The following is a 27,941-nucleotide window of genomic DNA, read 5'->3' as shown; positions in this document are numbered from 1 at the left end:
TTACAAAAAATAACAAACACTAAGTTCCAAAAAAATAAACACTAAGTTACAAAAAATAAAAAATTAATTATCAAAGATTTAAACTAATTACACCTAATCTAAGGGCCCTATGAAAATAAAAAGCCTCCCAAAATAAAAAAAAAACCTAACCTACAATAAACTACAAATAGCCCATAAAATGGCCTTTTGCAGGGCATTGCCCCAAAGAAACCAGCTCTTTTACCTGTAAATAAAAATACAAATACCCCCCAACAGTAAAACCCACCACTCACACAACAAACTCCCCCCAAATAAAAATCTAATCTAAAAAAACCTAAGCTCCCCATTGCCCTGAAAAGGGCATTTGGAAGGGCATTGCCCTTAAAAGGGCATTTAGCTCTATTGCAGCCCAAAACCTAATCTAAAACTAAAACCCACCCAATACACCTTTAAAAAATCCTAACACTAACCCCAGAAGATTCACTTTTGAAGATCCGACATCCATCCTCCAAGAAGCCGGCAGAAGTCTTCATCCAAGCGGCCGTAGTCTTCCTGCAAGCCCGCAGAAGTCTTCACCCAGACATCTTCTATCTTCATCCATCCGGCACGGAGCGGCTCCATCTTCAGGATATCTGACGCGGAGCATCCTCTTCAATCGATGGCTTCTTCCGAATGAAGGTTCCTTTAAATGACGTCATCCAAGATGGAATTCTATCAGCCAATAATAGAATTAAGAATTCAGGTTGAAAAAATCCTATTGGCTGTTGCAATCAGCCAATAGGATTGAACTTCAATCTTATTGGCTGATCCAATCAGCCAATAGAATTGAGCTTGCATTCTATTGGCTGTTCCAATAGAATTCGTTTTAGATTAGGTTTTGGGCTGCAATAGAGCTAAATGCCCTTTAAGGGCAATGCCCATCCAAATGCCCTTTTAGGGCAATTGGGATATTAGTTTTTTTTAGATTAGGTTTTTATTTGGGGGGGCTGGTTGTGTGGGTGGTGGGTTTTACTGTTGAGGGGTATTTGTATTTTTTATTTACAGGTAAAAGAGATGATTTCTTTGGGGCAATGCCCCGCAAAAGGCCCTTTTAAGGGCTATTTGTAGTTTATTGTAGGTTAGAGGTTTTTTTTATTTTTGGGGGGGGGGCTTTTTTATTTTCATAGGGCCCTTAGATTAGGTGTAATTAGTTTAAATCTTTGATAATTTCTTTTTTATTTTTTGTAACTTAGTGTTTATTTTTTTTTGTAATTTAGTGTTTGTTATTTTTTGTAACTTAGTTGTTAGTTTTTTGTAACTTAGTAATTTTGTAGTGTAGATTTAAATTATTTGAGCAGGGTTAGGTCTTTAAATATATAATATAGTCAATTTATTTTGTAATTTAATGTAATTTAATGTAATTGTAGTATAAAAGTTAGGGTAGATTAATTAATAGTTTAATAAAAATCTAAAGGTGAGTTTAAATGTATTATTAGATAGGGATTAGTTAATATTTGATATAAAGTTAGCGGGTTGTTAAGTTTAGAGGTTAATAGTTTAATTTAGTTTATTTCGATGTGGGGGGCTGGCGGTTTAGGGGTTAATAGTTTTAGTAAGTGCTAGTGATGTGGGAGGCCAGGGGTTTAGGGGTTAATACATTTATTTAGTTGCTGCGGGGTCCGGGAGCGGCAGGATAGGGGTTAACAACTTTATGTAGGTGGCGGCGGTGTTGAGGCGGCAGAGTAGGGGTTAATAAGTATAATGTAGGTGGTGGCGGTGTCAAGACGGCAGATTAGGGGTTAATAAGTATAATGTAGGTGGCGGCGGTGGTGTGGGTGTCAGATTAGGGGTGTTTAAACTCGGGGCTTATGTTAGGGTGTTAAGTGTAAAAAAAACTTTTATTCTCCCATAGGAATCAATGGGATATCGGGCAGCAGCGAACATGAGCTTTCGCTGCTTTCAGACCCCCATTGATTCCTATGGCATCCGCCGCCTCCAGGGCGGCAGATTGAAAACCAGGTATGCTGAGCCAGAATAGTGGTGAGCGTACCTGGTAGTTATTTGATAACTTGCAAAAGTAGTCAGTGCCGAATTTGCATTTGGAACATCTGTAGTGATGTAAGCATCGATCTGTGCTGGACTGAGACCGGCGGATCGTATGTTACGTCACAGATTTCTACTTTCGCCGGTCTGTAGGATTTGATAACTAAGGGGAATCAAGCTCTCCACAATTACGCTGCGGAATTCCAGCGTATTTGCGGTTGACGGCTTGATAAATAGGCCTCTATGTGATATATATTGATTTGTTTCAATCCTTAGTTTTGGAGGATTTCAAATGGATTCCCAGACATATTATGGGTAGGGAAAATAGATAGCCTAATGAATAGAGAGCCCTTAGCAGACTGATGTCAGATGGCAATTTACTCATCTGTAAGGCTGACAAGGGAGGGGATATTGTTCTACAAATTTATCAAGACTATATAAAAGAGGCCGACTGATTTGTGTTGGATATCAATCATTATATAAAGTTGAGGGCGGACCCCACAGGAATTTTTTCTAAGGAATTTTAGAATTACTAGATAATGGACAAAAAATAGAAATAGTTTTTAACTTCTAGAAAACCTGACATCCTGTTTTACTTTCACCTGCCTAAGATTCATAAAACTACTATTAATCCACCTGGTAGACCCATTATAGCTGTGATTAATAGTATTACTCACAGATTATCTAGATATGTTGACAATTTCTGCAGAAACATGTGGCTAATCTTAAGTCAAATATTAGAGATACCACAGATGTTCTCTCTAAATTGTCTAAGTTGAAAAGTGAATAAAACTTTATTTGACTAACGTGATGTAGTAGCTTTATACTCCAATATAACCCATCAGAGGGGTTTTGATGCTATAAAGGAATATCTTAAAATATTATAATATGTAAACTAAGCAAAAACATACCTATTGGACTTAATGAGCTTTATTCTACATTACAATTATTAAAGTATATGGAACCACTTTTATCTGCAAGTAAAGGGCACTGCCATGGGTACCAGGTTTGCCCCCAGTTTTGAAAATCTTTTTATGGGCAAATTTGAGAACACTTACATCTATGAATTGTGAGGCAAACCTGGTGTTCTATAGATGATCTGTTTTTTTTGTTTGTCAAGGGAATCTTCCTTCTGTACAGTCTTTTGTAGAGTATTTGAACAATAATGATATGGGCAAAAAAAAAAATCACATACTATTGAGTTTGATAAAATAAAATGTTTGTACTTTTATCTTATGTGGGATGAGAGGAATAATTTTTTTCCATCCACTTATTTTAAGACAGTGGATAGTAACAATGTTTTAGAGTTCTCCAGTAACCATTTGAGGGTCTGGAAAATAAATATTTCCCTATAGCCAGTTCAAAAGGATCATGAGAAATTGTACTAGTCTTAATATTTATGATAAACAGTCAATAGTATTAAAAAAGAGATTTTGTGAGAAGGGATATCCATAACTTCTTATTAAAACTGCCTTTTTGAAGGGAAGAAATATTAACAGGGAACATATTTTTGAACAGAAACAAAGGAACAACAATAAGGGTTGGTTCCCCTAATTCAACTTTTAAAAACTCAATTCCATTCTAATCATAGAGCTATTAAGAAGGTTTTTAAAAAAACATTGGCCTATTTTATTAAAAGACCCTGTTTTTAAAAAAAACCCTTAGGGGAACAACCTAATTTAATCTTTAGGAGGGCTCCAACTATGAAACAGAAACTTGCCCTGAGTAAAGAGGTCAATTCTAAAAGGGGACTTCAAAAACAGGAAGAAAAAATGAAAACTATTCGTGTATCAAGAGGATTTTTTAAATGTAATCATCCCAGATTCTCTATGTGTGATTATATTACACATGGAATCTCTAAAATATCCTCCTTAGTGACCGGAGAACAATTTAAGATCTTGGATAAACTGACGTGCAACTCAAGTTTTGTTGTATATGTAATTTTTTGCCAATGTGGCATACAGTATTTGGGGTGCATACATTTGGTCATTATAGTGTATTGCACACACACATATTTATATATATATATATATATATATATATATATATATATACAGCATATATATATATGTATGTATATATATATATATATATATATATATATATATATATATATATATATATATATATATATATATATATATATATATATGAAAAATAATTTATGCCTATACTAGCATCCGCTTTGCAAGGACTGCAATAACATAACTGGGGGAGACTGCACTGTTTGCTTTTTGCTTTCTGATGATTGTCTTGTTTATCATTGTGCTACTATGACAGCTGTCCTCTGTGATTGTTAAATTAATCCGTACTGGATACAAGGGAACATTTACCTTTAAACATCTTTATGTTGCAAAAATTTTTGGACTTTATTTTTACCGCAATTGTGATTTACTCATATCCTCAAATTAAGGCCTTTTGAGAGCTCTGAAGAATTTACATCTATTCCTTCCTTAAGGGTACCCTTGGAACAGTGTTGTCATTATTATTATTATCTCCATCTTGGACATTATTACAATAATATTTTTCATCACTATAGTGGTTTTTCTCTTTTTTAGGAATATTTTGATTTGGTTGTAATTGGTGATTTTTTTGTTATCAAATATATTATTTTCTTGCAATAAGGTGTGATTAGTCTCTGATTTTTATATAACAGTATTTATGGTATTGTGCCAGTAAGGGTGGACTATATGGGGCAGAAGTATCAGGGATATATTATACCCTGCACTCCTGCTTCATAAATTCTTTTTCAGATATATTTAATGTGTTTACCACCTCTGAGCACTACTCACCTGCATATCTCTTAATTGCAAGCAGGTGGGTATTGACCGAAACTTATTATTTTTTACTGTTTCTGGTGCCAGTCATTCTATGTTAATATATATATATATATATATATATATATATATATTTATTGTTCTATTTATATATTTTATATTTTTTTAATGTGCACAACTAGATATAAAGGTAGAATGGTAGTTAACAAATGGTAGGTTTTCTGTTTTTATATGTACCCTGCATACAAGTTTTGATTAGTATAGGTGAGCGATGCGTAGATAGAAGAGGGGAGTCATTTCAGTTCAAATTCATGCCCCCTGAATTACTATTGGCTGATACATGCTCTTATGACTGATTTCATTGTGGGCAGAAAGTTCATTCAGTTTTGATTCATGTCCCTAGAGGTACTATTGGCTAATACAAGCTCTCAGCATGTTTGTTATAAATATAAAACGGGTACCTTGCATTCAATCTTCAGTGTGCAGCAGACTATCGCATGAAAAGAAGCCTCCACATCGATCCTTCTCTGCACCGCGCAGCTAGGATGAAGAAAGAAGATAGTCCCGTGCTGGATGAAGATGGAGACGTCTGGAAGAAGACCTTCACCGCCGGACTTCAGGAATGGTGAGTACCTATTTTGGGGTTAGTGTTAGTTGTTTTTTTTTTTTTGGGGGTGTTATTTTTTTTTCGATTAGGGCTTTTTATTTAATGGGCACTAAAAAATCTTTTTTTTTTTTAAATAGTAATGTTAGGTTTATGTATTACTTAAGCTTAGGTTTTATTTATTTAATGGGTAAGTTTTAATTTATTTTAAGGTAGTTATATTGTAACTTTAATTTAAATTTAGGGGGTGTTAGGTTTAGGGGTTAATAGTTTAATTTAGTTGTCGCGATGTGGGGGGTCGGTGGTTTAGGGGTTAATAGGTTTATTTAGTGTTGGCAATCTGGGGGAACTACAGTTAATAGCTTTATTTAGTGTTAGCGATGTGGGGGGACGGCTGATTAGGGGCTAATACTTTAATTTAGGTAGTCGCGATGTGGATGGGCGGAGGATTAGGGGTTAATATGTTAATTATAGTATTTGTGATGCGAGGGTGGCAGTTTAGTGGTTAGTGTACTTTGTAACATATTTTTTATGAGTTTTTTTAAACATTTTTGTTTCGCAAAATCCATAACTACTGGTCTTTGATTGCGGAGTGGATCGTTGGGGTATAGGCCATAACAACCACGTTAAAGCCATAGCACACGACTTGTAATAACGGTTAGCTGACCATTCCGCACTCAAAGACCATTTTTTTGGCAGTAAACCCATACCGCATAACTTGTAATCTGGGTCATTGTTTTTACTGTGTGTTCATCAGTTCTGTTGTTCCTTGAAAATTGTTATCTGTTTGTCAGTCTCTGTGTTTAACTTGACCTGATTATAGTAATCTTTTTGTTTTATATATATTGATAACTTTGGCTTTTGATGACCTAAGCCAGTAGCCATGACAGTTCTTTTCACATCTTGGGAATGGCTTAATAAATGGGGCCCTTTAAATTTGTTGAAAGAAATAAATATTTTTGGATAGATTAAAATGACCAAAATTGATGAAGGCTAAATTTATAAGAGTAACAAATAGTAATAAATAAATTAATATTGGAGACACTATATATTTCTCACTTAATCCCAAAGCACATATTAGCTTATTTCTAGATGGTATGAAATAAATGTTCAAATGTGTTTTTGTCTCATACCCTACAGCTGAAAAAGTAAATTTATAAGCAAATCAACACATATTATTATGCACCTGCATTTATAATATGGGTGTAGAGCACAAACCAACTAATTACTAATGGCTAGATTTAGAGTTTTGTCGGTAAAGACCCGCGTAGCTAACGCTGCTTTTTTTCCCAGTGCACCCTTTAAACAACAATGGTATTGAGAGTTGTCTGAGGGGCTGTGTTAGGCTCAGAAAAGGGAGCGTTGAGCCTAATTTAGCTCCACTTCAACCCTCAATACCAGCGTTGCTTACGGTAGCGGTAAGCTGGAAAAACGTGCTCGTGCACGATATCCCCATTTGAAACAATGGGGCAATTTGGGCTGAAAAAAAACCTAACACCTGCAAAAAAGCAGCATTCAGCTCCTAATGCAGCCCCATTGTTTCCTATAGGGAAACACTCTCTGCACCTAACACCCTAACATGAACCCCGAGTCTAAACACCCCTAACCTTACACTTATTAACCCCTAATCTGCCGCCCCCGCTATCGCTGACACCTGCTGTATATTATTAACCCCTAATCTGCCGTTCATATTGAGCTCGCATTCTATTGGCCGATCGGAACAGCCAATAGAACACGAGCTCAATACGATTGGCTGATTGGATCAGCCAATCGGATTGAACTTCAATCTGATTGGCTGATTGCATGAGCCAATCAGATTTTTTTCTACCTTAATTCCGATTGGCTGATAGAATCCTATCAGCCAATCGGAATTGAAGGGACGCCATCTTGGATGACGTCCCTTAACGGAACCTTCATTCACCGAGAAGTCGTCGGTTGAAGAGGATGGCTCAGCATCGGCTCCTTTTAAGATGGCTCTGCTCCGCTCCGGATGGATGAAGATTGAAGACGCCGCCTGGATGAACACTTCTACCGGATGGAGGACCTCTTCTTGCCCCGCTTGGATGAAGACTTCTACCGGAGGAAGGACCTCCTCTGCGAACCTTGGATGAAGAATTCAGCTCGGCTGGGTGAAGACGACTCAAGGTAGGATGATCTTCAGGGGGTTAGCGATAGGTTTTTTTAAGGGGGGTTTGTGTGGGTTAGAGTAGGGGTATGTGGGTGGTGGGTTGTAATGTTGGGGGGTATTGTATTTTTATTTTCAGGTAAAAGAGCTGATTACTTTGGGGCAATGCCCCGCAAAAAGCCCTTTTAAGGGCTGATAAAAGAGCTGATTACTTTGGTAGTTTAGAATAGGGTAGGGCATTTTTTTTTATTTTGGGAGGATTTTTATTTTATTAGGGGGCTTAGATTAAATGTAATTAGTTTAAACTTCTTGTAATTCTTTTTTTTTTGTAATGTAGTGTTTGTTTGTTTTTTTGTTTTTTTAAATACCGATTTTATTTAAAAAAAAAAGTTTTTACAGAGTGGAAGTCGCAGTAGTGTTTGTTTGTTTTTTGTATTATAAAAAAGTTTATTTTATTGTATTTTAAGTTAGCTAATTGTAGGTAATTTATTTAATTAATTTAATGATAGTGTAGTGTTAGGTGTATTTGTAATTTAGGTTAGGATTTATTTTACAGGTAATTTTGTACTTATTTTAACTAGGTAGCTATAAAATAGTTATTAACTATTTAATAGCTATTGTACCTAGTTAAAATAAATACAAAGTTGCCTGTAAAATAAATATAAATCCTAACATAGCTACAATGTAAATATTAATTAAAAGTATTTAGTTTTAAATAGGATTATTTTATTTAATTTTAGGAATATTATTTTGTTTATTTTAAATTATATTTATGTTAGGGGGGTGTTAGGGTTAGGGTTAGAGTTAGGTTTAGGGGTTAATAATTTTATTATAGTAGCGGCGACGGTGCGGGCGGGAGATTAGGGGTTAATAATTGTAGGTAGGTGGCGGCGATGTTAGGGAGGGCAGATTAGGGGTTAATAATATTTATTCTAGTGTTTGCGAAGCGGGATTGCGGCGGTTTAGGGGTTAATACATTTATTATAGTGGCGGCGAGGTCCGGTCGGCGGATTAGGGGTTAATAAGTGTAGGTAAGGTGGCGGCGACGTTGGGGGGGGCAGATTAGGGGTTAATAAATATAATATAGGGGTCGGCGATGTTAGGGGCAGCAGATTAGGGGTTCATAGGGATAATGTATGTGGCGGCGGTGTCCGGTCGGCAGATTAGGGGTTAAAAATTTTTATTAGAGTGGCGGCGATGTGGGAGGGCCTCGGTTTAGGGGTACATAGGTAGTTTATGGGTGTTAGTGTACTTTGTAGCACAGTAGTTAAGAGCTTTATATTCCGGCGTTAGCCCATAAAGCTCTTAACTACTGACTTTTTTTTGCGGCTGGAGTCTTGTCGGTAGAGGCTCTACCGCTCACTTCTTCCAAGACTCCAAATACCAGCATTAGGCAGATCCCATTGAAAAGATAGGATACGCAATTGTCGTAAGGGGATCTTCGGTAGCCTGGAGTCGTGGTGAGGAAGTGAGCATTAGACCCTTTCCTGGCTGACTCTAAATACCAGCGGGCGGCTAAAAGCAGCGTTAGGACCCCTTAACGCTGCTTTTGACGGCTAACGCAGAACTCTAAATCTAGCCGTAAGTTTTTACTAACAATAGTACACTGTACCTTTAATAGAATAGCAATAAAGTGCTTGCATTATTTAAAGCATGGGTCTCAAAGTACCAGCCTGCGGTCCATTTCCGGCCCATGAACCGGTTATAATGCGACCTTCCACTTACTCCCCATAACTGAGAGCTGTGGGCTGATTAACATAATGCCGGGGGCATGAGGAGCTGAAGCTCCAGGCCCATGCCTCTATATAAGCCCCTGAAAATTGGTGCCATAGCTGTTTGTGGGTGTGGCAGCAGAGGAGTAAAGCAAGCGAGTGAGAAGAATTGTTTTGCCCAGAGCTTGTGTTTGGCAGTGACGAGGGGACCCAGGCCTTCACTGGGGGAGTGTAGTGTAACTCTCAGTGAGGCTGTGGGGCAAACTGAGTTTAAGCAGGCAGCAGCAGAGACGGTCAGGAGCAGCAGCAGAGGAGTACAAGCAATGGGGTTGAGCAAGGTATGTGCCAAGTACAGTTGCCTTATAGTGAGTTTTATTTTGTGTCTCTATCTAAGGGAGGGACTGTATAGCTTGCTTTGTTTAAAATGCTGCCAAGCCATAACTTGTGTGTGTGTGGGTCTGTGTGTGTGTGTGGGGGGGTCTGAGTGTGTGTGTGTGTCTTTGTGTGTGTGGGTCTGTGTGTTTTTGTGTTGGTCTGTGTGTGTGTTTGAGTCTATATGTGTGTGTGTCTGGGTATGTGTGGGTCTGTGTATGTGTGTGAGTCTGTGTGTGTATGTGTAAGTATGTATGTGTGAGTGTGTGTGTGTGTGTGTGTGTGTGGGAGGGGGGTCTGTGTATGTGTGTGTGTGTAGGTCTGTGTGTGGGTGTGTTTGTAGGTATGTGTGGGTCTGTGTGTGTATGTGTGGGTCTGTATGTCTGTGGGTCTATATGTGTGTGTGTGTGGGGGTCTGTGTCTGGGTCTGTGTGAGTGTATGTATGTGTGGGTCTGAGTGCGTGGGGGGTCTGTGTGTGTGTGGGGGGGGATTTGTGTGTGTGGGGGGGTCTGTGTGTGTGTGCCTGTGTGTGTGTGTGGGGGGGGTTCTGTGAATGTGGGTCTGTGTGTGTTTGAGTCGGTGGGTGTGGATCTGTGTGTGGGGGGGGTCTGTGTATGTGTGGGTCTGTGTATATATATGTATGTGTGGGTTTGGGAATGTATGTAATGATTACACATATTAATATTATACACATCATTATTATTATAAGACACAAAGCCATCACTGGAAGCGGCCCTAATGGGAGAAAAAATTTGACCAGTGGCCCCAAGGTAATTTGAGTTTGAGACCCCTGATTTAAAGGGACAGTCTACTTGAATTTTTTTGTTTTTATTTAAAAAAAATAGATAATTTCTTTATTACCCATTCCTCAATTCTACATAACCAACATTATTATATTAATACACTTTTAACTCTGTGATAACCCTATATCTAAGGAAAAAACAAGTGTAATATTTCCTGCGCTGAGTGTTTGTATGCTCTCAAAACAAAACAAAAGTTCCCCTCTGGAACTTTGGGGGTGACTGTAAAAAGTGGGAGGAGATAGGAGAGCGCTATAAAAAAGCTACTACAAACTAATGGGGAGTGTGTATAAAGACGTCTAAAAGTAATGTAAAAAGCAAAAGTATTGAAGGAAAGAATGTACCAAAATGTAAAAAATATAATATATTTATTCTGGATAAAAAAGAAATATGTATAAAAATATATATTCTGTGGGATCTATAGAAGCATAAAATATATATGTCACATAAGCATATACTGTATATATTGTTAAACAATTTTAATAAGTGCAGCACATAAGGTTGGCCAACCTAAGGTTAATAAGGTACTATAGCATAAAATATAGCATAAAATACAGTATAAAAGAACAATATAATCAGATCTATTATATATTATATACTAGTGTATTTAACTACAGTGATATTCAAAGTGAGTGGATTAGAATATATAAATCACTAGTATGGTATACAATATATTCTGCAGACTTTACAAGTCTTAAGGAATGTATAGCTAAAGGAACTATTGTGAGCAGCTGAGCAGAGTATATCCGGGATCGCTAATGGATCAAAGTCTTATCCAAATAAGAGTCCCTCAGGCAGAGGGTGAAATGCAACTCAAATAATTCAAAATGAAGTTTGCATCTGGGTATCAAAGTTAGAATGTCTCAATGTAATTCATATGGATAGCATAAAGATGCATGAGTTTGCTTTACTGGCTATAGCATACACTTGTCGAGGTGTGGATAGGAATTCTGACCTTAATATTCCTAGATGTCGTAAGTGGACTTTAGCACATAGGTATCCAAGTGCCTTCTGGAGCCATTAATCTTCTTCCTGTATGGTATTCAGCCGATGTTGGAGCCACAGACCTTCTAGGAGCATGAGATACGGTCGCAGCAGTTTCACTGCACTCACGTGACTGACTGAAGTCTGCTCTATGGCAAGCTGGAATGCTCAAAGTTTAGAAATGCAGAGTGAAAATCCTTAGTCTGTGTATTGCAACGCGTTTCAGATGTGTGAACAGCCTCATGATGCTTGAGAAAGGCTGTTCACACAGCCAAAACACGTTGCAATACACCCTTATTTCAGTTCTTCTTATAAACTTGCAATCAGTGCTGACTCCTGCATAACACCACGGGTTATCTATATGGCACACATAAACTTGCACTGTCTGTGAACAACTGTAAGAGGCGGCCTTCAAAGGCTTAGAAACGAGCCTATGAGCCTACCTTTAGGTTTAGCTTTTAACAAAGAATACCAAAAGGACAAAGTAAATATGATGATAAAAGTAAATTGGACATTATGTAACCAACATAAGTGCATTAAATGAAGTTCAGTAAAGCAGCATTAAATTGAAATTCATAGCAACATTACAAAAACATGTTTAAAAAGTAATTTAAAAGGTAAACAATAAAGTAACAAAAAATCACACCCTAAAAATAATAATAAATACATGTTATCAAAAAGGATATATATAAATATGCTAAGATATCCGTTCTTTGACAGGTGATCTCAAAAGAGAAAAAAAAAATGGTATAATAAAGTTTTAACACTTTAAAATAAAGTGAACATATGCTAAATGTGTACTCACACTAACATGAGCTATCTTAAAGGGACATGAAACACAAAATTTTTATTTCATGATTCAAATAGAGAATACAATTTTCCAATTTACTTCTATTATTTCTGCTAGATTACGAGTTTTGTCGGTAAAGCCGTGCGTTGCTAACGAGCTTTTTTTTCTTAACGCTCACTTTAAACAACGCTGGTATTACAAGTTTTCTAAATGGCTGCTTTAGCCTCAGAAAAGTGAGCATTGAGCAAAATTTAGCTCCACATCTCCCTGTAATACCAGCATTGCTTATGGTAGTGGTAAGCTGGCAAAACGTGCTTGTGCAATGGGGCAGATTCGGCTGAAAAAACCTGCAAAAAAGCAGTGTTCAGCTCTTAACGCAGCCCCATTGTTTCCTATGGAAAAATACTTTTTATGTCTGCAACTAACACCCTAACATGAACCCAGAGTCTAAACACCCCTAATTTTACACTTATTATCCCCTAATCTGCCAACCCCAACATCACCGATACCTGCATTATACTATTAGCCCCTAATATGCTGCTCAGGACATCGCCGCCACCTACATTATACTTATGAACTCCTAATCTGCTGCCCCTAACATCGCCGACACCTACATTATATTTATAAACCCCTAATCTGCCCCCCAACGTTGACCCAACCTACCTACACTTATTAAACCCTAATCTGCCGACCGGACATCACAGACACTATAATAAATGTATTAACACCTAAACCGCCGCACTCCCGCCTCGCAAACACTATAATAAATTTTATTAACCCCTAATCTGCCGTCCCTAATATCACCGCTACTATATTAAATGTATTAACCCCTAAACCTAAGTCTAACCCTAACACTAACACCCCCCTAAATTAAATATAATTTAAGTAAATCTAAACAAAATTACTATAATTAAATATATTAATCCTATTTAAAACTAAATACTTACCTATAAAATAAACCCTAATATAGCTACAATATAACTAATAGTTACATTATAGCTATTTCAGGATTTATTTTTATTTTATAGGCAACTTTGTATTTATTTTAACTAGGTACAATAACTATTAAATAGTTAGTAACTATTTAATAACTACCTAGCTAAAAGAAATACAAAATTACCTGTAAAATAAACCCTAACCTAAGTTACAACTACACCTAACACTACTCTATAAATAAATAAATTAACTAAATTAAATTAAACTAATTACAATTAAATTAAATAAACCAAATTACGGAAAAATAAACACTAAATTACAGAAAATAAAAAAGAAATTACATTTTTTTTAAACTAATTATACCTACTCTAATCCCCCTAATAAAATAAAAAAGTCCCCCAAAATAATAAAATTCCCTACTCTATACTAAATTACAAAAGTAATCAGCTCTTTTACCAGCCTTTAAAAGGGCTTTTTGCGGGGCATTGCCCCAAAGTAATCAGCTCTTTTACCTGGAAAAAAAATACAAACAACCCCCCCAACATTAAAACCCACTACCCACATACCCCTACTCTAAAACCCACCCAATCCCCCCTTAAAAAAACCTAACACTAACCCCCTGAAGATCACCCTACCTTGAGCCGTCTTCACCCAGCCGGGCCAAATTCTTCATCCAATCCGGGCGATGTGGTCCTCCATCCGGCAGAAGTCTTCATCCAAGCGGGGCAGAAGAGGTCCTCCATCCAGCAGAAGTCTTCATCCTAGCGGGGCAGATGAGGTCGTCCATCCGGCCGAAGTCTTCATCCATCCTCGGCTCCATCTTCAAGACCTCTGACGCATAACATCCTCCTCGGCCGACGGACTAGCGACGAATGAAGGTTCCTTTAAATTACGTCATCCAAGATGGCGTCCCTCAAATTCCGATTGACTGATAGGATTCTATAAGCCAATCGGAATTAAGGTAGGAAAAATCTGATCGGAACAGCCAATAGAATGCAAGGTAAATCCGATTGGCTGATTGGATCCTATCAGCCCATTGGAATTCGAGGGACGCCATCTTGGATGACGTCATTTAAAGGAACCTTCATTCGTCGTTAGTCTGTCAGCCGAGGAGGATGTTCCGCATCGCCCTGATTGGATGAAGAATTCGGCCCCGCTTGGTGAAGACGGCTCAAGGTAGGGTGATCTTCAGGGGGTTAGTGTTAGGTTTTTTTTAAGGGAGGGTTGGGTGGGTTTTAGAGTAGGGGTATGTGGGTGGTGGGTTTTAATGTTGGAGGGTATTGTATTTTTTTTTACAGATAAAAGAGCTGATTACTTTGGGGCAATGCCCTGCAAAAAGCCCTTTTAAGGGCTGGTAAAAGAGCTGATTACTTTTGTAATTTAGTATAGGGTAGGGAATTTTATTATTTTGGGGGCTTTTTTAATTTTATTAGGGTGATTAGATTAGGTGTAATTAGTTTAAAAAAAAAATAATTTCTGTTTTGTTTCCTGTAATTTAGTTTTTTTTTCTTTCATAATTTAGTTTATTTAATTTAATTGTAATTAGTTTTATTTAATTTAGTTAATTTATTTATTTATAAAGTAGTGTTAGGTGTAATTGTAACTTAGGTTAGGGTTTATTTTACAGGTACAGTAATTTTGTATTTCTTTTATCTAGGTAGTTATTAAATAGTTAATAACTATTTAATAACTATGGTACCAAGTTAAAATAAATACAAAGTTGCCTGTAAAATAAAAATAAATCCTAAAATAGCTATAATGTAACTATTAGTTATATTGTAGCTATATTAGGGTTTATTGTATAGGTAAGTATTTAGTTTTAAATAGGATTAATATATTTAATTATAGTAATTTTATTTAGATTTATTTAAATTATATTTAATTTAGAGGGGGTTTAGGGCTAGGGTTAGACTTAGGTTTAGGGGTTAATAACTTTATTATAGTAGCGGCGACGTTGGGGGCTGCATATTAGGGGTTAATAATTGTAGGTAGCTGGTGGCAATGTTAGGACCGGCAGATTAGGGGTTAATAAAATTTATTATAGTGTTTGCGAGGCGGGTGTGCAGTGGTTTTGGGGTTAATATATTTATTAAAGTGGCGGCAATGTCCGGTCGGCAGATTAGGGGTTAATAAGTGTAGGTAGGTGGCAGCGACGTTGGGGGCGACAGATTAGGGGTTAATAAATATAATGTAGGTGTCGGCGATGTTAGTGGCAGCAGATTAGGGATTCATAGGTATAATGTAGGTGGCGGCGATGTCCGGTCGGCAGATTAGGGGTTAAATAATTTTATTATAGTGTTTGCGATGTGGGGGGGCCTCGGTTTAAAGAGCTTTATGTTCCGGCATTAGCCCATAAAACTCTTAACTACTGACTTTTATATACGGTAGGAGTCTTGGAGGTAGAGGGTGTACCACTCACTTCTTCCAAGACTTGTAATACCAGCGTTAGGCAAATCTTATTAAAAAGATAGGATACACAATTGACGTAAGGAGATTTGCGGTATGGAAAGTCGCAGAAAAAAAGTGAGCGTTACACCTGTACCTCCCTGACTCGTAATACCAGCGGGCATTAAAAAGCAGCATTAGGACCCCTTAACGCTGCTTTTTAAGGCTAACGTCAAACTCGTAATCTAGCAGTTTGCTTCCTTCTCTTGTTATCCTTTGCTGAAAGGTTTATCTAGGCAAGATCAGGAACAGCAGAGAACCTAGTTTCTAGCTGTTGATTGGTGGCTGCATATATATACTGATTGTGATTGGCTCACCCATGTGTTCAGTTAGAAACTATTAGTGCATTGCTGCTCCTTCAACAAATGATACCAAGAGAATAAAACAGATTAGATAATAGAAGTAAATTAGAAAGTTGTTTAAAATTGTATTCTCTATCTGAATTATGAAAGGAAATGTTTGGGTTTCATGCCTCTTTAAGCTTAAGTATTGGGCAGTCCTGAATTCATAGCTATCAGGTTCAGTTACCCCCATGATATCCGGGATGGCTTTTATCCTCCAATATAGCTGTCACTAAAGATATATGCATAACATTGCATAACAAAATTCACTCTGGTGAGATAGAGACAAGTACTTATACTTTAGGAGCATTAAAAAAGCTCTATATGTTACACACAGCCGCACACCTGATATAGGTAAAGCCTCAGTATGAACAGGAACAATTCAATAAAAGTATCCAACTTTTTATTAAAACATTTTTTACAAAATGCTAAAATAATTATCAGATCTATCAGTCACTAAGGATATTAGTCCATATAAATCAAACTTAAAGGGACACTGAACCCAAATTTTTTCTTTTGTGATTCAGATAGAGCATAACATTTTAAGCATTTTTCTAATTTACTCCTATTATCAAATGTTCTTTATTCTCTTGGTATCTTTATTTGAAATGCAAGAATGTAAGTTTAGATGCCGGCCCATTTTTGGTGAACAACCTAGTTTGGCCTTGCTGATTGGTGGATAAATTCATCCACCAATCAAAAGCTGCTGTCCAGAGTTCTGAACCAAGATAAAAGCTTAGATGCCTTCTTTTTCAAATAAAGATAGCAAGAGAACGAAGAAACATTGATAATAGGAGTAAATTAGAAAGTTGCTTAAAATTGCATGCTCTATCTGAATCACAAAAGAAAAAAATTGGGTTCAGTGTCCCTTTAACCTTCGATCAAGGTTACAGAGAAAGGATGGCGTCAGATTGCAACAAGTAATAATCCAATCTGTGTTAACCTCCTAAATTTGCTCCCTCATTGTGACGTCATTGATCGATATGAAAACCCGACATACGTTTAGCCATGCCTACGTGGATTTACATGGGTATAATACAAACGTTCCTTTCCTGCTTCTTATATAGCCTGACCAGTCAGTTATAGGTGTTATTTCCTATAAAGCTTAAAGTGGTACAAGAAATCTTTCATGGTCATATCACTTTTAAGATGGTATTGTGGCAAATCTACGAATGTTATCAAGAAAATTAGAACCCACTCAGAAAACTTATTTTAACAGACAATGTATGTATTATATAAAATAATATCCATATATACAAATTATTATATTACCTTAAATCATCATATATTTTTATGTATACTCTGAATGAGCAAAAGCTAACAGGTACAATAAATAACATTAGCATAAGAAATTACATATACCAGATGGTATCATGGGTTTAAATAAAAAACACATTTAATTTCTAACTGGAATAGTTAGTTTCCCCTATTTAAGCCTCTCCAATTTCAAACCAACTTTCTATTCCCCATAAAAGGTAATCCACTGGGGTCTTGATTATGTTTATCCCTTAAATAAATAGAAACAGGATGCATCTTAAAACCAGTTTTTATATTGTAAATATGTTCATATGCCCTTGCTTATATTGTTGTTTTACCTATATAAAACAAATCAGATTTCAAAAGATTTATCACATATTTACTATTGCAAGTAATTAATTTCATAAACGGTATTTGTATAAACATACACATATAAACATATAAATATAAATGTATTCACACACACACACACATATATATATATATATATATATATATATATACATATATATATATATATATATATATATATATATACATACACATACATATATATAGACTATAGGCTATGACTACGGCTTAATTGCCGAAACGCGTAAGCCCAGTGCTGCGCTCACTCTGCTAAAGCTGCAAAGATCTCCTTGTTTGTAACTCTTTTTAACTGAAGACCAATAAAAGTCAAGTTTTAAGTTGGCGTGGATTATTTTTCCTCTGATGACCTATATATATATATATATATATATATATATATATATATATATATATATACATATACACTTTTGAGCCCTTCACTGTTAAATACTTCAAAACATGCAATATCATTTTTAATGAGTTTTGAATAGAAATACTGTAAAATCCAATGTTCTTCACAAAGAAAAAAATTACCTTTTTTATTTTAAAATATATATTTCTATATATAGAAAGCCTGTGAGGCTTGGTACATTCAGTTTCTCTGTTTTAAATAAGTTTCTCTGGTTTGGTATAGAGTTAGGGCAACTAAGGTATTGTTGTAATCAAGGGTGAATATAAAGCTTTTATATTTTAAAGTTAAATCTTTTATGTAAGACTGTGTGAGAATCTCATACAGTGCACAGCTTTCCATATGTCTTTATCACTTGCGCGGATACTTCATGGATCATATCTCTCTTAACTCTGTGGCAAATGTGAGCATATTGTTTCTTTAGAAGTTCATTTTAGAATTTTGGAGGAATGCATTGCAACACTGCATGATATTCAAATCCTTGAAAGGGAAATGGATATTACTGAGCAGGTTGTTCAGGGCTTTAGCAGTGAGAGTGGCAGGGATTCAGACGGTGAGACTCATGGAAGTAGCTGTGTCACAGTTATAAGGGAAAATAGGAGTAAATGGAAGCAACAGGCCTGTTCTAAGATTATAAACTCCAATAGATTTGCCAGATTGAGTGAAGATGGGGATATCAGTTAAGGGGTGGCAATATCAGAGAGGGCTGTTCTGCCTAATATAATGAACAATCCTTCAGTCATGGAAGAGGTGCATACAAGTTTGGGCCCAAGAGAGATGCTGGTTGTAGGAGACTCTATTAGGAAGGTTGATTTCATAATTTGTCATCCAGATCCCTTAAATAGAACAGTTTGCTGTCTTCCAGGGGCTTGTGTTAGGCATATTATGGAACTTATTGACACATTGTTAGAGGGATCTGGGACTGATCCCACAGTTATGGTGCATATTGGCACTAATGACAGAGTCAGTGGGAGATGGAGTGTCCTAAAAAATGAATTCAGGGAGTTAGGTAGCAAAATTAAAGCAAGGACCTTTAGTATTTTCTGAGATATTACCAGTGTTATATGCTAACCCAGTAAGGTAGAAGGAGCTATGGGCATTAAATTCCTGGTTAAAAACATGGTGTAAAAATGAGGGGTTTGACGTTTTAGAGCACTGGGTTGACTTTTCACTTGGGTACAATTTGTATAGTAAGGATGGATTACACCTGAATGACATGGGTGCAGGTGTGTTGGTGGAGAGGATGGTTGCACTTTTAGAGAATATTTTAAACTAGGAAAGAGGAGGAGGGTAAATCCAAAAATAATAGAACAGACAGAATATCTCAAGGAAGGGATGACAGAATGGTACACACAGGAAATGTCACATTACATAGGTTTGAAGAAAAGTTCACCAAGAAGAAGCAGAAAGTACATGAAAATTAAATGTATGACAGCAAATGCAAGAAGCATGACAGATAAAATGGGGGAGCTAGAGCTGCAGATAATTATTATTTGTCAGGGTTTTTTCCCTGTTTGGTTGCCATGTGCTGCTGGCAGCCATTTTACTCACCTCTCTTCCTGACTATGGTGCATTGTGGGGGATGCTGCTCATTTCCTGCACTTCCTTTTATGGCCAGACTGGTGTGCATCATCCATGTGAGACAGGATGCAGTCTCAGAATTGTGATGTCATCACTTATTATTTAAAGGGCCTCTGCTCAGTATGCTTCGCCTTTGCGTTGTCTCAGACCTGTTTGTGAGAGTTCCTGTGTATTACCTGGCTGCCTGACATCCTTCCTGGTTCCTGATCCCTGGCTTGTTCCTGACTCTACTGTTTTCCTTGTTCCTGATTCCGGCTCGTCTGACTATTCGCTTTGGCTCCTGACTCGGCTCGTCTGACTACCAACTCTGGTTTTGACTCCTGGCTTGTTATTTGACTTGAGGACATTTTATTATTTTTTGCTATTAATAAAGGTGTGATTATTTTTGCACTTCTCGTCTCAGTCTGATTCCTGGCACCCTGACATTATTATATTATCAGTATAATTGAAACCAGGTGGAATGATTCTCATGACTGGGCAATTAACTTAAAGGTTTATTCTTTATTCAGGAGGGACAGAAGTACGAAAACGGAAGGATAAATCTGCATGTATATTAAACCTGACTTTAAACCTACAACAAAGGAAGATATGTATGATTATACAGGTGATAATGTAGAGTAACTGTGGGTTAAAATAAAGAGTGGGGGGGGGGAGCCTAAAAAATATTGCTAGAGACATGCTACAAATCCCCTGACATTACTGACATGTAGGAAACTCAACTGCTAAAGCAACCAAAAAATGGCTGCTAATAATACCAGTGCTGTAATTATGGGAGATTTTAATGGCCCCAAAATAAACTGGGCCAATGAAACTTGCAATACAGCTAATTCAGATATAATTTTAAATGTTCTGAAATATAGCTTCATGTCACAGTTAATAGAGATGTCAACTAGGAATAAAGCTATAATGGATCTAGTGCTATCAAACAATACAGAAATAATAACAAACAGAAGACAAGGAACAATTTGTTAACAGTGATCATTATATGGTCACATTTAAAATCACTTTTCATAAGTAGTGTTACAAAGGTTCAACCAACACTTTTAATTTTAAGAAATCAAAATTAAATGAAGGAAATCATTAAATAGTATAAATTGGGACAAAGTATTCTAAAAAAAACCAGAGGATAAATGGATAACATTGAAAACGTTGTTAAACAAATATTTACATCAACATATACCACTAAATCTAAGCCAATGTGGCTTAATAAAAATGTGTTAAGATAAATTAGAGAAAAAAAACATAATTTATGCTTACCTGATAAATTTATTTCTCTTGTAGTGTATCCAGTCCACGGATCATCCATTACTTATGGGATATTAACTCCTCCCCAACAGGAAGTGCAAGAGGATTCACCCAGCAGAGCTGCTATATAGCTCCTCCCCTAACTGCCATTACCAGTCATTCGACCGAAAACATGCAGAGAAAGGAAAACCATAGGGTACAGTGGTGACTGTAGTTTAATGGAAAAATTACCTGCCTTAAAGTGACAGGGCGGGCCGTGGACTGGATACACTACAAGAGAAATAAATTTATCAGGTAAGCATAAATTATGTTTTCTCTTGTTAAGTGTATCCAGTCCACGGATCATCCATTACTTATGGGATACCAATACCAAAGCTAAAGTACACGGATGACGGGAGGGACAGGCAGGCTCTTTATACGGAAGGAACCACTGCCTGAAGAACCTTTCTCCCAAAAACAGCCTCCGAAGAAGCAAAAGTGTCAAATTTGTAAAATTTGGAAAAAGTATGAAGAGAAGACCAAGTTGCAGCCTTGCAAATCTGTTCAACAGAAGCCTCATTCTTAAAGGCCCAAGTGGAAGCCACAGCTCTAGTAGAATGTGCTGTAATTCTTTCAGGAGGCTGCTGTCCAGCAGTCTCATAGGCTAACCGTATTATGCTACGAAGCCAAAAGGAGAGAGAGGTAGCCGAAGCTTTTTGACCTCTCCTCTGACCAGAATAAACGACAAACAGGGAAGACGTTTGTCGAAAATCCTTAGTTGCCTGTAGATAAAATTTCAGGGCACGGACTACATCTAGATTGTGTAGCAGACGTTCCTTTTTCGAAGAAGGATTAGGACACAAAGATGTAACCACAATCTCTTGATTGATATTCCTGTTAGTGACCACCTTAGGTAGGAACCCAGGTTTAGTACGCAGAACTACCTTGTCTGAATGAAAAATCAGATAAGGAGAATCACAATGTAAGGCAGATAACTCAGAGACTCTTCGAGCCGAGGAAATCGCCATTAAAAACAGAACTTTCCAAGATAACAACTTGATATCAATGGAATGAAGGGGTTCAAACGGAACCCCCTGTAAAACATTAAGAACTAAGTTCAAACTCCATGGTGGAGCAACAGTTTTAAACACAGGCTTGATCCTAGCTAAAGCCTGACAAAAAGCTTGAACGTCCGGAACTTCTGACAGACGTTTGTGTAAAAGAATGGACAGAGCTGAAATCTGTCCCTTTAAGGAACTAGCGGATAAACCCTTTTCTAAACCTTCTTGTAGAAAAGACAATATCCTCGGAATCCTAACCTTACTCCATGAGTAACTCTTGGATTCGCACCAATATAAGTATTTACGCCATATCTTATGGTAAATCTTTCTGGTAACAGGCTTCCTAGCCTGTATTAAGGTATCAATAACTGACTCAGAAAAACCACGTTTTGATAAAATCAAGCGTTCAATTTCCAAGCAGTCAGCTTCAGAGAAATTAGATTTTGATGTTTGAAGGGACCCTGGATCAGAAGGTCCTTTTTCAGAGGTAGCGACCAAGGTGGACAGGATGACATGTCCACTAGATCTGCATACCAAGTCCTGCGTGGCCATGCAGGCGTTATTAGAATCACTGATGCTCTCTCCTGTTTGATTCTGGCAATCAATCGAGGAAGCATCGGGAAGGGTGGAAACACATAAGCCATCCCGAAGGTCCAAGGTGCTGTCAAAGCATCTATCAGAACCGCTCCCGGATCCCTGGATCTGGACCCGTAACGAGGAAGCTTGGCGTTCTGTCGAGACGCCCCAACGTCGAAGTATTTGGGCAAAGACCTCCGGATGAAGTTCCCACTCCCCCGGATGAAAAGTCTGACGACTTAAGAAATCCGCCTCCCAGTTCTCCACTCCCGGGATGTGGATTGCTGACAGGTGGCAAGAGTGAGACTCTGCCCAGCGAATTATCTTTGATACTTCCATCATTGCTAGGGAGCTTCTTGTCCCTCCTTGATGGTTGATGTAAGCTACAGTCGTGATGTTGTCCGACTGAAACCTGATGAACCCCCGAGTTGTTAACTGGGGCCAAGCCAGAAGGGCATTGAGAACTGCTCTCAATTCCAGAATGTTTATTGGTAGGAGACTCTCCTCCTGATTCCATTGTCCCTGAGCCTTCAGAGAATTCCAGACAGCGCCCCAACCTAGTAGGCTGGCGTCTGTTGTTACAATTGTCCAGTCCGGCCTGCTGAATGGCATCCCCCTGGACAGATGTGGCCGAGAAAGCCACCATAGAAGAGAATTTCTGGTCTCTTGATCCAGATTCAGAGTAGGGGACAAGTCTGAGTAATCCCCATTCCACTGACTTAGCATGCACAATTGCAGCGGTCTGAGATGTAGACGTGCAAAGGGTACTATGTCCATTGCTGCTACCATTAAGCCGATCACCTCCATGCATTGAGCTACTGACGGGTGTTGAATGGAATGAAGGACACGGCATGCATTTTGAAGCTTTGTTAACCTGTCTTCTGTCAGGTAAATCTTCATTTCTACAGAATCTATAAGAGTCCCCAAGAAGGGAACTCTTGTGAGTGGAAAGAGAGAACTCTTCTTTTCGTTCACCTTCCATCCATGCGACCTTAGAAATGCCAGTACTAACTCTGTATGAGACTTGGCAGTTTGAAAGCTTGAAGCTTGTATCAGAATGTCGTCTAGGTACGGAGCTACCGCAATTCCTCGCGGTCTTAGTACCGCCAGAAGAGCACCCAGAACCTTTGTGAAGATTCTCGGAGCCGTAGCCAATCCGAATGGAAGAGCTACAAACTGGTAATGCCTGTCTAGAAAGGCAAACCTTAGATACCGGTAATGATCTTTGTGAATCGGTATGTGAAGGTAAGCATCCTTTAAATCCACTGTGGTCATGTACTGACCCTTTTGGATCATGGGTAAAATTGTCCGAATAGTTTCCATTTTGAACGATGGAACTCTTAGGAATTTGTTTAGGATCTTTAAATCCAAGATTGGCCTGAAAGTTCCCTCTTTTTTGGGAACCACAAACAGATTTGAGTAAAACCCTTGTCCTTGTTCCGACCGCGGAACCGGATGGATCACTCCCATTAATAAAAGATCTTGTACGCAGCGTAGAAACGCCTCTTTCTTTATTTGGTTTGTTGACAACCTTGACAGATGAAATCTCCCTCTTGGGGGAGAGAATTTGAAGTCTAGAAGGTATCCCTGAGATATGATCTCTAACGCCCAGGGATCCTGGACATCTCTTGCCCAAGCCTGGGCGAAGAGAGAAAGTCTGCCCCCCACTAGATCCGTTCCCGGATCGGGGGCCCTCGATTCATGCTGTCTTAGGGGCAGCAGCAGGTTTCCTGGCCTGCTTGCCCTTGTTCCAGGACTGGTTAGGTCTCCAGCCTTGTCTGTAGCGAGCAACAGCTCCTTCCTGTTTTGGTGCAGAGGAAGTTGATGCTGCTCCTGCTTTGAAATTACGAAAGGAACGAAAATTAGACTGTCTAGCCTTAGGTTTGGCTCTGTCTTGAGGCAGGGCATGGCCTTTACCTCCTGTAATGTCAGCGATAATTTCTTTCAACCCGGGCCCGAATAAGGTCTGCCCTTTGAAAGGTATATTAAGCAATTTAGATTTAGAAGTAACGTCAGCTGACCAGGATTTTAGCCACAGTGCTCTGCGTGCCTGAATGGCGAATCCGGAATTCTTAGCCGTAAGTTTAGTTAAATGTACTACGCATCTGAAATAAATGAGTTAGCTAACTTAAGGGCTTTAAGCTTGTGTGTAATCTCATCTAATGGAGCTGATTCAAGTGTCTCTTCCAGAGACTCAAACCAAAATGCTGCTGCAGCCGTGACAGGCGCAATGCATGCAAGAGGTTGCAATATAAAACCTTGTTGAACAAACATTTTCTTAAGGTAACCCTCTAACTTTTTATCCATTTGATCTGAAAAGGCACAGCTATCCTCGGGATAGTGGTACGCTTAGCTAAAGTAGAAACTGCTCCCTCCACCTTAGGGACCGTTTGCCATAAGTCCCGTGTGGTGGCGTCTATTGGAAACATCTTTCTAAATATCGGAGGGGGTGAGAACGGCACACCGGGTCTATCCCACTCCTTAGTAACAATTTCAGTAAGTCTCTTAGGTATAGGAAAAACGTCAGTACTCGCCGGTACCGCAAAATATTTATCCAACCTACACATTTTCTCTGGTATTGCAACTGTGTTACAATCATTCAGAGCCGCTAACACCTCCCCTAGTAATACACGGAGGTTTTCCAGCTTAAATTTAAAATTTGAAATATCTGAATCCAGTTTGTTTGGATCAGAACCGTCACCCGCAGAATGAAGCTCTCCGTCCTCATGTTCTGCAAATTGTGACGCAGTGTCTGACATGGCCCTAATATTATCAGCGCACTCTGTTCTCACCTCACCACAGTACTCTCACACATCCTATCTATTCGTTGGGTGCAAGAGAATGACTGGTAATGGCAGTTAGGGGAGGAGCTATATAGCAGCTCTGCTGGGTGAATCCTCTTGCACTTCCTGTTGGGGAGGAGTTAATATCCCATAAGTAATGGATGATCCGTGGACTGGATACACTTAACAAGAGAAATAGGGCTTTTAAATTATTCAAAGAAAACAGTATAGACTCAACATTCCAAGTGTATAAGGAATGTTTTGAAAATTAAAGATTACCTTTTTTTAAGTATTTTTAAGTATATAAATGGCAAGACAATGAACCAATGGGGGATACATTGAAACAAACTAGAACATACAAGCCCATACCAATAACTGGGTTATCTCTAGAGGATATCTAGAAAAAATGAATAATATTAAGGTAAATAAAACTCAAGGTCCATTCACCTAGGGATTTTAAGGGAACTTAGCACTGTTATAGCCAACCCTCTACTTTTTCAAGACTCATTATTCTCAAGCATAGTATCCCAGGACTGGTTTAAAGTTGGGCTGATCCAGGAAGCTATAGACAAGTTAGTCTTACATTAGGTAGGGGGCAAGATGCTTGAAGGGACTTTAAGGGATTATATTGAAGTGTATATTAGTGTAAACAAGATTATATGAGGAAGTAAGTAAAAATATATATAAAGGGTAATCAGTTGATGTAATATATTTGGATTTTGCAAAGGCTTTTTCATAAAGTGCAACATGAGAGATTATTGAACAAAATTAAGTGACTGGGAATTGCTTAAAAAGCTCACGGATAAATAGCTGGATAAACGACAGAGAGAAATGAATAGTAAATGGACCATACTCAAATTGGACAAAGGTAATCAGTGGAGCCCCCAGTGATCAATACTGCGCCCTGTATAAATAGCAACATTTATTTTGTTGTAAATGATACACATTGTGTAAGGTCATTAGGACCAGTGAAGGACGAAATTACTTTGCAAGGGGATTTATTACATTTGGAAGAATGGGCTGGTAAATGGGAAATGAGATTTAATATTGGAAAATTTAAAGTTCTACATTTGGAAGAAAAAATATCAGCAGGCAATGGGACTGGACTTACCAAAACAAAGGAGAAAAGGGTGTACTTATTGAAAAGCTAAAAAATGGGTGCACAATGTAGGGCAGTGGCGTCTAAGGCTAATAAGATTTTAGCAAGTATTAAAAGAAGAATTAATGCAATGGAGGAAAGCATATTTCTGATGCTATATAAATCCATGGTAAGACTATACCTTGAGATTGGAGTGCAGGTCCAGGGGCCAATCTAAAAAAAAAATATTGCAAAAAGTTCAGAGAAGGGCCACAAAACTAATAAGGGATATGGAGAGGCCTCAACCAGAACACAACCATCATGACTACCACATGGGAGGTACGTACACAAATAAGCCTTAGCAAGGGCCTAGATAGGATAGAAGAGATTTTACAACACCTCATAGACAGAGCCCCAATGGATTACTTATTGAGCCACTGCCCTCTCAAACACTGAATATGGGGCAATGGATTATAAGCTAGAAACAAGAGAGTCCAACACACTGCTGACACCGCCGTAAATAAACCCGGCATGATCAATCCCATGAAAGAGAAGCAGCCAACTCACAGACCACTGCACTACCTCTGGAGATCTCGCAAACCAAACTAGCAACATCTCTAGTAGATCAGCACTCTCCACACACCATACTGGGGGGCTCCCGCTGTGACATAAACGTGAAGAGAGCAAACCTCCTGCCGAATACTACCAACTTGGAAGACATCTGCGCTGCTATCTACTTCAAGCCAATTCCTCGATCGAGCCTACGGTAATGTACTCAAAGGAATATTAAACGCCGCTGACATGACACTTGACATCATCCTTGAACTATTATAGTAATCACCTATAATGCAACTCAAACACACCTATTAATCTCCCGCCTTATCTACAGACAAAATACTGGTTATAAATGTACTTTGCCCTTGTCACCACCCGTCTCATAAGGGAAGTAACAATTTCATTGAGACTATCCCTGGTGATCTGTTATGCTAACTTTGTTCCTAAATGTTCAAGTTTTTTTTTTTTCTATGTATATCTTTATATGTATATTCTCAAGCACACGTTTGTTTATTGCACTATATATATCATGCTGATTTCCTCTTTGAAGTTGCAGAATCATTTTCGCTCCCACAGTGTGTTATATTACCCAAACAGTCTCTGCCAATATTTTAAGCACAACATTTATAGTGGTTTTGTGTATTAGCATTGCAACTATCTAAGCACAATTGTTCAGCGCATTCCTCACCCCTTTGCTGTGGCTAGCGGCCGAAGCCGCGGAAAAGGAAAATGGCTACAGCTGATGGTTGTTTTGACACTATACATTCTAATTGGCTGGAAGACCTACTGCACTAATAATTCCCTGTGAGGAACAAGAATCTGTCTCGGCCCTCGAGTAGCTAGCCTAGCTACCAATATAACCTGAACCCAAATGACACCATTCTTTTATCCTAATATTCATATTTATTATTATCTTAAACAAAATGTACCTGTGCAGAGTGTTACTTACTTTTGTATTTTACTGATACCAGAAAGTTTGGCCTTGTCCTTTACCCTCTATATTTCATGGTAACTGTATAACATAGCTTTAATGTTGTTGTTATTCCCATATCGCTTTTAATTATCTTACTAAGGACCCAAGAATGGCCCGAACAAATATTGCTTGGGATAAAAAAAAGAGGATAATTGCTTTAAAATGTACAAATATGTTTTTATTCTGAACAATGTCTGTATATACA

The sequence above is a fragment of the Bombina bombina genome, chromosome 5 (genome assembly GCF_027579735.1).
Source record: "Bombina bombina isolate aBomBom1 chromosome 5, aBomBom1.pri, whole genome shotgun sequence".
NCBI classification, from domain to species: Eukaryota; Metazoa; Chordata; class Amphibia; order Anura; family Bombinatoridae; genus Bombina; species Bombina bombina.
The sequence above is the reverse complement of the archived record's forward strand: the minus strand, read 5'-3'. Positions refer to the sequence as shown.